The sequence below is a fragment of the Furipterus horrens genome, unplaced genomic scaffold (genome assembly GCF_987537825.1).
Source record: "Furipterus horrens unplaced genomic scaffold, mFurHor1.1.pri manual_scaffold_9, whole genome shotgun sequence".
In the NCBI taxonomy this organism is placed as follows: Eukaryota; Metazoa; Chordata; class Mammalia; order Chiroptera; family Furipteridae; genus Furipterus; species Furipterus horrens.
Window position 1 is genome coordinate 73221090 of NW_028327179.1, and position 12569 is coordinate 73233658.

General features: G+C 43.0%; 1 pseudogene; it reads left to right on the forward strand.

Annotated features, from left to right (window-relative positions):
• The first annotated feature begins 473 nt into the window (after positions 1 to 473).
• On the forward strand, positions 474 to 12326 carry LOC150001925 (dual specificity tyrosine-phosphorylation-regulated kinase 4 pseudogene; annotated as a pseudogene).
• The last annotated feature ends 243 nt before the right edge of the window (positions 12327 to 12569 follow it).

Here is a 12569-nt window from a genome sequence, read left to right on the forward strand (position 1 = left end):
TTCCCAGAGAATCCTGCCCCAGAAATCCAAACCCATGGGCACTGCCTCTCATGCATAAGTTCACAGGTTAATGAATGAAAGTACTTGACAGCTGCTTGAGCGAGCATGTTTACAGTGTCAGGTCACGAGAGGCTTAGGGGCAGACAACTTCAAAAGGGGGACTGACAGCTCCAAGGGGACCAGAGCACAGGTAGTGAGAACTGTCAGTGTCCAGCTGCTGTCCAGGAAGCACAGCACAGGACCAGCCACCGTATAGAAGGGACAGTTGCCCCAGCTCCTTCACACGGGGTCAGAAAAGTACTTGTAGCTGGGTCAGCCCCTAAGTTGCTGGGTGACACAGAAAATCTCTAGACTTCCACTTCTTATTGGAAGTGGCCTTGAACTCATGGGGACCCTCGGAACACTCCTCTTCGCTATCACACTTCCATTGCTCCGGGATGCAATGGTGGTTGTCACCGGTGAAGTCAGTGTCCATGCGGGTCTTCTTGGGGCAGTGGTCCTCGTCGCATCTCCACACAGAAGGATGCAGCGCTTGGCTTGTTCTGGCACCAGAACTGGTGTTCCTGGCTTTCCCTGACCTGCCCTTGGTTACCGTGCAGTGGATCCACTGCCGCCTTAAGATACTAGGGTCAGAACAGCAGCAGCGCCAGCAGCAAGAGCACGCCCACACTTGGGGCGGCCCATGGCGGGTGGGGAGCTCAGGCAGCCTTGCCTTGCGCACCCTTTGTCGCTTCCGCTTCCGCCTCACTTCAGCTTGCGGCGTCCTTGCCCTGGCTCCGGGGCTGCCCCGCCGCCTCCGCCCACCCAGGCTCCTGGGTTGCACTTCAAGCAGGTTCCATGATGCTCGGTGGCAGAGTGGACTCCTGGATTCTTTTTTAAGGAAACAATACAAAATTGGGTAGTGAATGTCTATGTATTTTGAAGAAGATATAAAAAATTACATATTTTTAAAAAGCTGACAAGCAATACAAATGTCACAAATATCTAGAAAATAATATATTTTATTAATAAACTGTCTTACATTTCTAGGTTGCATTTGGGGCTGCATTCTCTTTGACTATCTCTTTATATATGTCGATTTTGTAAAATTGTTTTCTATAGAGAGAATAGGAAGATAATTCAGAGTTTCCTCTAGCATCATTGATGAAAATTTATTCATTATTTATTACTAATAGTTTAGCTTTACAATTTTTATCAAGTAAAATTTTAAGGTTGTAAAACCTGGAGAATATTCTATCACATTTCTCATATATGCAACATCGAATTTTAAAGAATATACAAGCTGTAATATTTTAGCACATATCTAAATTGCCATGCTGTGACTATTTTTAATACTCTGATTTGACAGCACTCATAACCAATTTGTTATTGTTGTCATTGAGTTCATTAGCTCGGTAAGGATGTAGAATTCTTGGAAGCCATTCCTTCACCTGAACAGCTAAAAAATACCTATACACAATTGGACTGCAGGTCAGGTAAAAAATAATCCCAATACACCCAAAACTAAATGTGTCAGCTATTTAACTTTTTCTTAGGCAGATGTAAAAGCACTCGTGGTACCTCCAATGCCACCTGCATAAGAGGAAGTTTGACTGAGTGGAAGTCGAAATGTGTTAATAGAGAATGTGGTGTTGACTGTGTTCAAATATTTTACTTTCATAAATTTTGTTAAATATGTGAACACATTGCTAAGGCCTGCCCATCTTGAAATGGCCTATGGGCATGATAGTTCATAATGTTAAGCTTTACTAACTTCATGATAAATCATGGTAAAAACTTTGTCAACTATGAGCAAGTTTAGGCAAAAATGAAACTCAACCCAAGTAGCTCCTGAGTCCATAATATCCTTCCTATTACTTTAAAAAAAAAAAAAAATCTTGGAAGAAGCAAACAATTTCTTTAATATGGGAGTATTTTTCTCACTACCGGTCCCACACCAGTGAAATATTAGAGTTTTAGGATTCTCTTAATTTTCAAAAAAAAATTTCTTGAAGCACCTCATCTTATAATAAATATACATACTAAACAAAAGTAGTGTTAGGAAATCTGGATTAATAAATCATTCTTCCACTGATTAACTTTCGCCAAATCAACTCCTCTAGCCCTGGCTTCTCATTTGCAAAGTAAAGGCCTCACTAGATTTTCACTAGTCTTTTTCTTGGCCTAAAACATTATAATAAAAATCATCACTCCTCATTGAAAATTCATAGTTTCATTATTTACCCGCCTCCCAACTCCAATCTCTCCATTTTCCAATTTATTCTATTTACATCCACTTTAAATCAATATCTTCAAAATGTTCTTTAATCATATTGTCCTACAACAGTATGTCTTTCATGCTACAGTATTAAGGTATTTTACAGTTCAGGAGTTTTCTAGTGAGCTTACAGCATAGTTGATCTATGATTTATTCCATATATGGCTTCCTGGGATTTGAAAACAAAGAGAGGATCTCAATGTCCTATGTATTATGAGAGCAAAGTGCCTTCTGTTGTCTCAGCAAATACTCTCTCTGTTGTCCTCTCTTGAGTTGGTGATCTTGAAGCAAATAATAGAAAGACTGCTTCTCTTTCATTGACAATGTATTTTTTGCACAAAACAACTCACAAGAACACAACTTGCTCTTCTCAAATTGCACTGGTTGGTGGCATCTTAAATAGAAGCAGTGAGCAGATTGCAATTTAAAATGCAATGAACACAGGCACACCTGGGAAGCAACCAGCTTCTACACTTCCATCACTGACAGTTTCAAGGATATCACAACCTCATACCTAAAAGCATTACTAAGCAAACTACAACCAATACCCAGTCTAATTCATGCCACAGCCTAATAAAAGTTGAACAATATTATCATGACATTCTTCTGGGGCATGGAATATAAATATAGGAGGATTTCTACTGAGAGCTTTATGATAACCAGACAACCAATTCACATAATGAAGAAATGGTCCATTTGATGAATTAGCACTGAAATTCATTATCCCTTTGCCTATATTTTGATTGTTTTGATTATAATAGCATATATGTGCTATGAGTAAAATAAGATCTATAGAACTGCTAGATAGCACGCAAATAATATTCTGGCCCAACGAACCAGTTATGTCTTGTTAACACCCCAACAACAAAAAAAACGATGACTTCACCAAATGTGATACTCTCTGTGACCTAGTGACTGCATTATGTCTGATTTGGGGTTTTTCAGAATACAAATTAATATAAATGACTCAATTATCTCTATTGTTCTAAACTAAATTAATGTTTTATGTAAATATTGAAAATATTAATTTGGCAAGAAACAAATTATGTCAAGAGGGAAAGAGAAAAATGATCAATAGAATCAATTTCTCTTCTTCACAATTTTTCCAAAGTCATAGCCATTAAGTAGTAGAGCTGTGATTTCAACCCAGGAGTATGTGGCTCTTGGCATCAAGCTTCTAACGACCACATCAAACCATGTATCTTAGCAAACACTTTGACTTCTAAAATTTTATTTTCAAACCTCTGCACATGCAATCATTTCATTTCTTGTCAGTCTCCAATACACACTGGAGTCCATCCACAACGAACCACTAAACTTACACATTTGATACCATGGGCTTAGCCATTTATGATAAAGACACCATATAAATGAGAAAGTGAATGTTCAACTGTAATAAAAGTAATTACATACAATTACTACATAGCAGAAATGAAAGAAAGCAATGACAAGCATCCAGATCTTCAAGATAACACAGATAGCTAGGGACTGTACCTTACAGACATAAATCTGGCTTCCCTAGTCCCAAGTAAGACCACCACATTCCTCACTCACTCAGCAGTTTTCCTACTGTATTCTCTTTATCTATAGTTTGAAACATACTCTAATAATTTACAAACTGTAAGATGAAGTGGCTCAGAAAACCATCAAGATGCAGCAAGCAGAAAAGGAAGTTTTTTGAGGGAATTAGCAAGCCAGGAGGGAGCCATGCCTTGAGAATGCCTCAGATTCTGAACTCCTAAGGGGGAAGTGCGTTGCTTTATCGGGGAATAAAAAGGGTATTATTGTATCCAGTATGTTTATCTCGCAGCTGTGAGTCTGACAAGCTGATCAAGGCCAAATGCAATTCGGTTTGGCACACCCTGCGATCATGGGAAACCCCCAGCTCAAAATACCCCTATCTCCCAAGCAGCTGAAAGCACGTGGGGGTGGGGGGGCATGGGAACCTAGGCTGTCATTCTAGCCTTTTTGTTTTAATAAAAGGAGGTGAGGGGTGGCTGAGACCGGTTGGGGAAGGGGTTGTCGAATCTCTCTTCTATAACTACTTCCTGCTAAGTTAGGACGATGGAAGGGGATTGACTGCCGGCTTGGGGTCATCACTTGCCAAAGGTTGATATCTGAAAGATCTTAATAAGAGTACATTTTGGATGCTAGAGGCTTTCATGGCTTGGACCGTTTTTGAATAAAGTTAACTAGCAGTTTGAGGAAACAAGGGCCAGGGGCGAGGAATAATAGAAGAAGAAGCAGTGGGGTTATGAGAGGCACTAAGATCGCTTTGAAGGGATAGGAGAAGTATGAGAGGGAGGTTCTGAACCAGGATTCTCCGTATGCCTGTTCCCTAGCTTGGGCAATAATGTCAATGTGTTTTTTAAGTACTTGTAAATTTTCTTCTATTATGCCTGTATTGTTAATGTAAAAACAGCAAGTTTCATTTAGTATGGCGCAGGTCCCCCCTGCTTTGGCTGTGAGGATGTCTAGGGCTCTTCTGTTTTGGAGAACTATGTCTGCTAGACTGTTTAGTGATTCTTGCTGTTTTTCTAGAGCTTGGAGGGTGGCATTCCAAGTTTCTTGAAGGGATAAATAGAGATTTAGTACTTATTTCTCTAATTGGGGTATTCCTATGAACCAAAAGAAGCCTCTATATATGGAGTGCCCTATTCCCAGTTGTTCAAGGATAGGATTGCTGTACGTGTGTCCGACAAACTCAGATCACTGCTGGTCTCATTTGTGTTGGGGGCGGGACAAGAGGGAGGTCTTAAGGCAGGAGCCAAGGTTGGGAATGGCTTCAGAAGTGGCCCTTTGCTGGGGGCTTAGAGAGGCATCTAATATTAGAGCGACTATCATGCAGGTGCCAGTCCAGTAAAGAGGAATTATTAGGTATGCTTGCATACCATATATGAAGTGATATCCCATCCCTTGAAGGGAAACAGCAGTGCTATGTTTTGCTTTGGTGATGGCAATGCAACTGGGGTGAGTTTTATTTTTTATTGACTGGCACCAAACATTATGGAGAATTTTGTGAAAAAATGTTTGTCTGTATTGGTTAAATCGAAAATCCATGATCCATGTAGGGGTATCAGGAGAATCTGAAGTGTTGGTATGATTGTGAATTTGGGCTAATATGTAAGGACAAGTAGGAGTTTTTGGTCAGCCTTCATAGTGTATGAAGGCTAGGTCTAGGATGTGGTTGCAGAGAATTGAAGGGTTGAATGAGCCTAAGGAGCGAGGCTGAATGTAGGTGCCATTGACATGCCCGAAGCAGAGGCAGAGAGTGTCAGGAGCTACAATATGAGTGACGGTGGCTACTGGCTGGGCTGCTCCAAGGAGATCTGCCAAACCTGTGTAGTAGGAGGATGGAAGAAAGTGGGGAAAGGCAGTTTTAATTTTCTTTGAGGTTTGGTTTGTTGGCATATAGGGCAATTTTGGGATATTTTTCTAGTTGGGTTAGCATGCCAGTGTGATATATTGTTTGGGATAATAAAGTGTGTAGTGGTCTTCCACTTACGTGAACTCGGTTATGGAGTTCAGTGAGGATATGTTGAGCATGATTGTTGGGGAGAATTATTTTGTTATGTAAATGAAACCACCCATTTTGTTGGGTTGCTTCAAGCTTAACTAGGGTGTGCCTTTCTTCCTCTGCATAAGGGGGTGCCTCAGTAGGTATCGTAAGGAGGATGGAAGAGGCATGGGCTTTTTTTTTTTTGCCTCAGTGTCTGCTTTGTGATTTCCCTGAGCTATGAGATCTGTCCTGGCTTGATGTCCCTTGCAGTGGATAATTGCTGCTTTTGTCGAGAACTGAACTGCTTGAAAAAGTTTGAGAATGAGATGTTTGTTGATGATGGGAGAGTGTTTAGAGGTGAGGTATCCCCTTTCTTTCCAAATTGATATGTGTGAATGTATGATGTGATAGGCATATTTAGAGTCAGGGTATATATTGATCTGACAAGTTTTTGCAAGGGCTAAGGCCTGCATTAGGGCAATAAGTTCTGCTTCTTGGGAAGAGGTACCAGAGGGCAGGTGTCCTGATTCAATGATGGAGGCAAGGGTAGTAATGGCATATTCTGCTCCTTTTGGGCCAATCTTGTAGGAGCTTCCATCTATAAATCAGGATTCCACCTGTGTGGAGGGATGTCTTGTATGTTGGGGAAGGAGTGTAAAAGTAGGAGAGATGTTGAGTGCAGTCATGGGTATGGGTGTGAGAGTGGGGGAGGGGAAGTAATGAGGGAGGGTTGAGGAGGAGAGCTGATTTATGTAGGGAGATTTAAGGATTTTGAAGTAGTTGGGCATGTATGAACTAAATTCAGGAAGGGGAGGCTGCAGCAATGGCCTGGTGTGTTAATAGGCTGGAAATAGCATGAGAAGAGTGGACTGTTATCTTGGCAAAGGGAACTAACTTAAGGGTTTCTTGACTGAGAATTGTTGCCTCTGCTAAGGTGTGGAGGCATACTGGCCACCCTAGGAAGGGGGGATTGAATGGTTTGGGGAAATAGGCTATAACCCATTGATCTGGTCCATATTGTTCTTGTTACAGAACCCCTGGGCTGCTCCAGTTGAAAACAAACCCATGGGCTCTTTAGTTAGGGGCCCGATTGCCCGCCGCCAAAATTATAACTCTCAATACCAGAGTTTGGTGAAAAGAAAAAGAATTGCTTATTTAACAGTTATATAGATTTAGTTATTTGCGGATTTCTGTTATTAAGTCTTATGCTCTTTAAAACACCCATAAACACATATCCTTGCCTACCCCCCTTCCAAACCAGGCTAGTTTTAGGAAAGCTAGAGAAACCATTTCCCTACTTTCCAAACACAGTTCAGCTTTACCAGCAGCTGCCAATCACTCAGTTCTGATTGGGGAGGTCCTTTCTGTGCTGTGGTGCCCTCCAGCTCTCAATGCAGAACTGCCTGGATTCTCAGCCTCCTTGCAAACTTCCTTCTTCCTGCAAACTGCATGGTGAGAGCCTCTTAAAGCAGCCTGGAGACCCCTTCTCCAAGCCACATGGAAGGAGCACATGAGAGCGAGAGAGAGCGAGAGAGAGCGAGAGAGAGCGAGAGAGAGAGAGAGAGAGAGAGAGAGAGAGAGAGCTAAAATGTTTGCGGCTGCTTATATATCCCTGACTGCCTGACTGCGTCCTCTGATGCAGGGGGTGTTGCAAACAGTTCTGATCATTCACAGAACCTTATGTAGGCTCTGTGTATTTTTTCCAATTCCAACCATCCCCTAGTTCAAGACCCCTCCCATCCACCTGAGGCCTCAGAAGCATCTAAGCCATTTTGCATAAGAAAGACACTAGCCACCAGCCTCAGGCATGTGAAGGCATTCTGAAAGCTGCTTCCTTCTCCCCATCCCCCAGCCGCAAACTCTGGGGATTTTTGGACTCCCCTGTTTCTGTAACAGGAAGACTGTATTTCTGACTTTTCTAAAACTAGCCTGGTTTAGCAGGGGGAGGCAGAACTATGTGTTTGTGGGTTTTAAAAAAAAGAAAAGAAAAGACTTAACTGCAGAAATCCACTAATAATAAAATATATAAATATATAACCATTAAATAACTTTTTCTTTTCACCAAACTCTGGTATTGAGTTATGCTTCTGGCGGCGGGCAATCAGGTCCCTAATAACTGAACAGCCCATGGATTCTGTTTCAATTGGGACAGCCCATGGGTTCTATTATAGTAGAGGGAGGCAGAACTATGTGTTTGTGGGTGTTTTAAAGAAAATAAGACTTAACGGCAGAAATCCACAAAATATCTAAATCTATATAACCATTAAATAAACAATTCTTTTTCTTTTCATCAAACTCTGGTATTGAGAGTTATGCTTCTGGATGCAGGCAATCAGGCCCCTAATAACTGAACAGCCCATGGGGTCCTGTTGTTACAGAACCCCTGGGCTGCTCCAGTTGAAAACAAACCCACGGGCTCTTTAGTTAGGGGCCCGATTGCCCGCCGCCAAAATTATAACTCTCAATACCAGAGTTTGGTGAAAAGAAAAAGAATTGTTTATTTAACAGTTATATAGATTTAGTTATTTGCGGATTTCTGTTGTTAAGTCTTATGCTCTTTAAAATACCCACAAACACATATTCTTGCCTCCCCACTACCAAACCAGGCTAGTTTTAGGAAAGTCAGAGAAACCGTTTCCCTACTTTCCAAACACAGTTCAGCTTTACCAGCAGCTGCCAATCATTCAATCTGATTGGGGAGGTCCTTTCTGTGCTGTGGTGCCCTCCAGCTCTCAATGCAGAACGACCTGGATTCTCAGCCTCCTTGCAAACTGCCTTCTTCCTGCAAACCGTGTGGATCTTCTCTCCTTCTCAAAACTGCATGGCCAGAGCCTCTTAAAGCAGCCTGGAGACCCCTTCTCCAAGCCACATGGAGAAGGCCCCATCACCAAGCCACGTGGAGGGGGCACACGAGAGAGCGAGAGAGCGAGAGCGAGCACGCGAGTGAGAGAGAGTCAGAGCGCCAGAGCGAGAGCCAGAGTGCCAGTGAGAGCCAGAGCCCAAACGAGAGCTTGAGAGAGTCCCAGAGTGAGAGCACGAGCGAGAGTCAGAGCGCCAGAGCCAGAGCGCGAGTGAGAGCCCGAGTCAGAGAGCGAGAGTCTCAGAGAGAGAGCACCAGCGAGAGCCAGAGCGAGAGAGTCCGAGAGCCCGAGCGCCAGTGAGAGCCAGAGCCCGAACGAGAGCTTGAGAGAGTCTGAGCTAAAATGTCTGCAGCTGCTTATATATCCCTGACTGCATCATCTGACGCAGTGGGCGTTGCAAACAGTTCTGACCATTCACAGAACCTTACGTAGGCTCTGTGTGCTTTCCATACCGTCCCCTGGTTCAAGACTCCTCCCATCTGCCTGAGGCTTTGGATGCATTAAAGCCATTTGCATAAGAAAGACAGTAGCCACCAGCCTCAGGCATGTGGAAGCATTTGAAAAGCTGCTTACTTCTCCCCATCCCCCAGCAGCAAACTCTGGGGATTTTTGGACTCCCCTGTTTCTGTAACACTGTTTCAATTGGGGCAGCCCATGGGTTCTATTACAAGCTAAGGGAAAGAATGGTCCCAGTTCCCTCAAATTAGGAACCCTGTTAATAAAAACCTATTTCCTTCCCCAAAAATCTTCATGTTATATGTGTACATTTCAGCAAGTGGCCAGACCCCAGGCTGCGTCATTCTAGTTACAGTTGCTGTGTCTGCAAATAAGTGCATTGCAAACGGCAGAGTTTATAAATTTTAGTTATAGGGAAAGCCATTTAGTGCAACTTTATACCCGATAATATAAAAGCTTCCCAAATAGCTACATATTATAGCAGCCCTTATCACACCAGACAGAGAAGGAAAACCCTGACTCCAAAAAACCTCCGCTGCCTTGCGGCATACCTCTTCAGGGGAAAGGCTAAGGGAGTAAACCCCGACAGAAAATCCGGAGCCGGAGTCCCTAAGGCGGTTTGACGTTGTAGTCAACACCGGCAACTCCTGCGGCGCACCTGAAGCCAAGCTGTATCGACTCCGTCTGGAAAGACCCTTCAGCTGCGAAGAGAGGGGGGGTCTGCTGCATGGGCAACAGCAGACCCTCCATATCACCCTGCCCAGGCTCTGTAGCTTCAGCGTCATCGCAAGATGTCGATTCAACACGGGAGGAGACAGATACCGTGTCACTCCCAAGTCGGACTGCACAGCCATTCTCGGCGGTGCAGATAGACTCTTAAGAAGCTACACCATCGTCTCTCGAGACGGCTGCCTCCAAATCACACCAGATGAAAATCCTTTGTTTGATAAGTTTCTAAAAGATATTATCTCAGCAAATGCACCTACATTGTTTTTTATAAGTACTTCATAGTGTGAGAAACGCTCACAATAAAAACTGGGACACAGGACTTGAGCAGTAAAATGAGGCCTTTATTCACGAGTCTGCAGAGCCGGGCGCACCCTCACAGCCAGGAGAATGTGCGTGCCAAGTAGACAAAGGAAACTGGTTTTATAGTCTTAGCTTCCCCACCCTGAAATTGCCACCCTAAAGTGATTATCTTCTTTGCCCTAAAGTGAGAGCTATTAGCTTCCCTGCCCTAACGCAATTAGCTCCCCCTCCCTGCTCCTTCTTCCCCGTTTCTCCATTACTGGTTACTCCGGAGTTACAATCTAACACGATTATCTAAATGCCCCTTCTGTGGTTTGTAGATATGCCAGTGATGTCAGCTCCCTTCTCAGAGACCCTCTAATTACCTTTGTTACTAATGACTTTTCACTGGTTTGAGAGTCACTATGTCCTTGTTTCTAACAATAGTGACCAAGTAATTGCATCAATTTGGGAGTGTGAACACCTTATAATAATAAAGTAATTCTAATTCCTCCTTCTCATCCCTGGATCATTGTTTTCATTCATTTCACTTATATGGCATATACATAAGCATGCATCACTGAATACATTGTTGCTATTATTATTTTAAACAAACTGGTATTTGATCAATAAAGATAAAAAATAAAAGTTATTATTTCACTCTAACTTATTTCTTCTTTGATACTATTACAGAAACAGGGGAGTCCAAAAATCCCCAGAGTTTGCGGCTGGGGGATGGGGAGAAGGAAGCAGCTTTCAGAATGCCTCCACATGCCTGAGGCTGGTGGCTAGTGTCTTTCTTATGCAAAATGGCTTTAATGCATCCAAAGCCTCAGGTAGATGGGAGGGGTCTTGAACCAGGGGATGGTATGGAAAAAGCACACAGAGCCTACGTAAGGTTCTGTGAATGGTCAGAACTGTTTGCAACACCCCCCTGCGTCAGAGGACACAGTCAGAAACATATAAGCAGTTGCGCACAGTTTAGCTCGCTCTTGCTCCTCCATGCGGCTTGGTGAAGGGGCCTTCTCCATGTGGAATAAAGAAGCTAATTTCTCCATGCGGTTTTGAGAGGGGTCTCCAGGCTGCTTTAAGAGGCTCTCGCCATGTGGTTTTGAGAAGGAGAGGAGATCCATGCGGTTTGCAGGAAGAAGGCAGTTTACAAGGAGGCTGAGAATCCAGGCAGTTCTGCATTGAGAGCTGGAGGGCACCATAGCACAGAAAGGACCCCCCAATCAGAATTGAGTGTTTGGCAGCTGCTGGTAAAGCTGAACTGTGTTTGGAAAGTAGGGAAACGGTGTTTCTGACCTTTCTAAGACTGGCCAGATTTGGTAGAGGGGAGGCAAGGATATGTGCTTATGGGTGTTGTAAAGAATATAAGACTTAACAGCAGAAATCCGCAAATAATCTAAATCCATATAACTGTTAAATAAACAATTCTTTTTCTTTTCACTAAACTCTGGTATTGAGAGTTATAATTCTGGCGGCGCACAATCAGGCCCCTAACTAAAGAGCCCATGGGTTTGTTTTCAGTTGGAGCAGCCCAGGGGTTCTGTAACAATACTCTTGTTTTCTTTTTGTAGATTTGTTTTTGACCCATACCATTTTATTTCTCTACAAAGATCTTCTGTTAAAATTTCTTGCAAGGGAATACTTACACCTGGAACTAAACACAGAATGTTGTATCTCGAAAGATTCCCAAGGTTTCCCTAAAAATATAACCAAAAATAAAGGGAAAAAAAGATACCCAGATTCCAAGAATCTCACGATGGTGCTGAAAACCTACAACTCCAGCTTCCTGGACTTTCTTAGAAGGTGTTTGGTATGGGAACCGTCTCTTCGCATGACCCCTGACCAGGCCCTCAAGCATGCTTGGGTTCATGAGGTGCGGAACCTCAAACCACGTCCACAGCCCCAGACCCTGAGGAAACTCAACCTCTATTTCTCCTCTGAGGCAAGAAAGGACAAGGTTCAAGGGCATCATCACTTGGGTAAAAAAGCAGATGTGATCATCAAAGAAGAGATTAGAGACAAAATAAAAGATGGCACCACTAAGCAGGCTGGGAATTCAAGTGACCAGCAGGGCTCTCTCCGGCACACAGCTGAGGTTGTCCAGCTGCCTCATCTAGCAGGAGCACTGAGTAAACTAGAGGTAGTTGTCAGGCCAGAGGAGTCCAAGACCTCCACAGAGCAACAATGCAAAAACTCCTCTTCCAAGAACACAAGCATTTTACCACCTATTGTATGACCACTGCTGAAGGTGTGTCCTATTCCCTGTCACCAACGATTTGTATTAGAGCCCATGCTTATATTGTAAAAAATAATAATAATAATAATAATTCTTCCAAGGCAAGGCAACTGACAATAAATTCCCTCAATTTTTATTCATCCAAGAAAGTCTATTTTTCCTTCATTTTTGAAGGATAATTTTACAGGTTACAGAATTCTAGGTTAGTGAGTTTTTTCTCTCAAAACTTTAATATTTTACCTT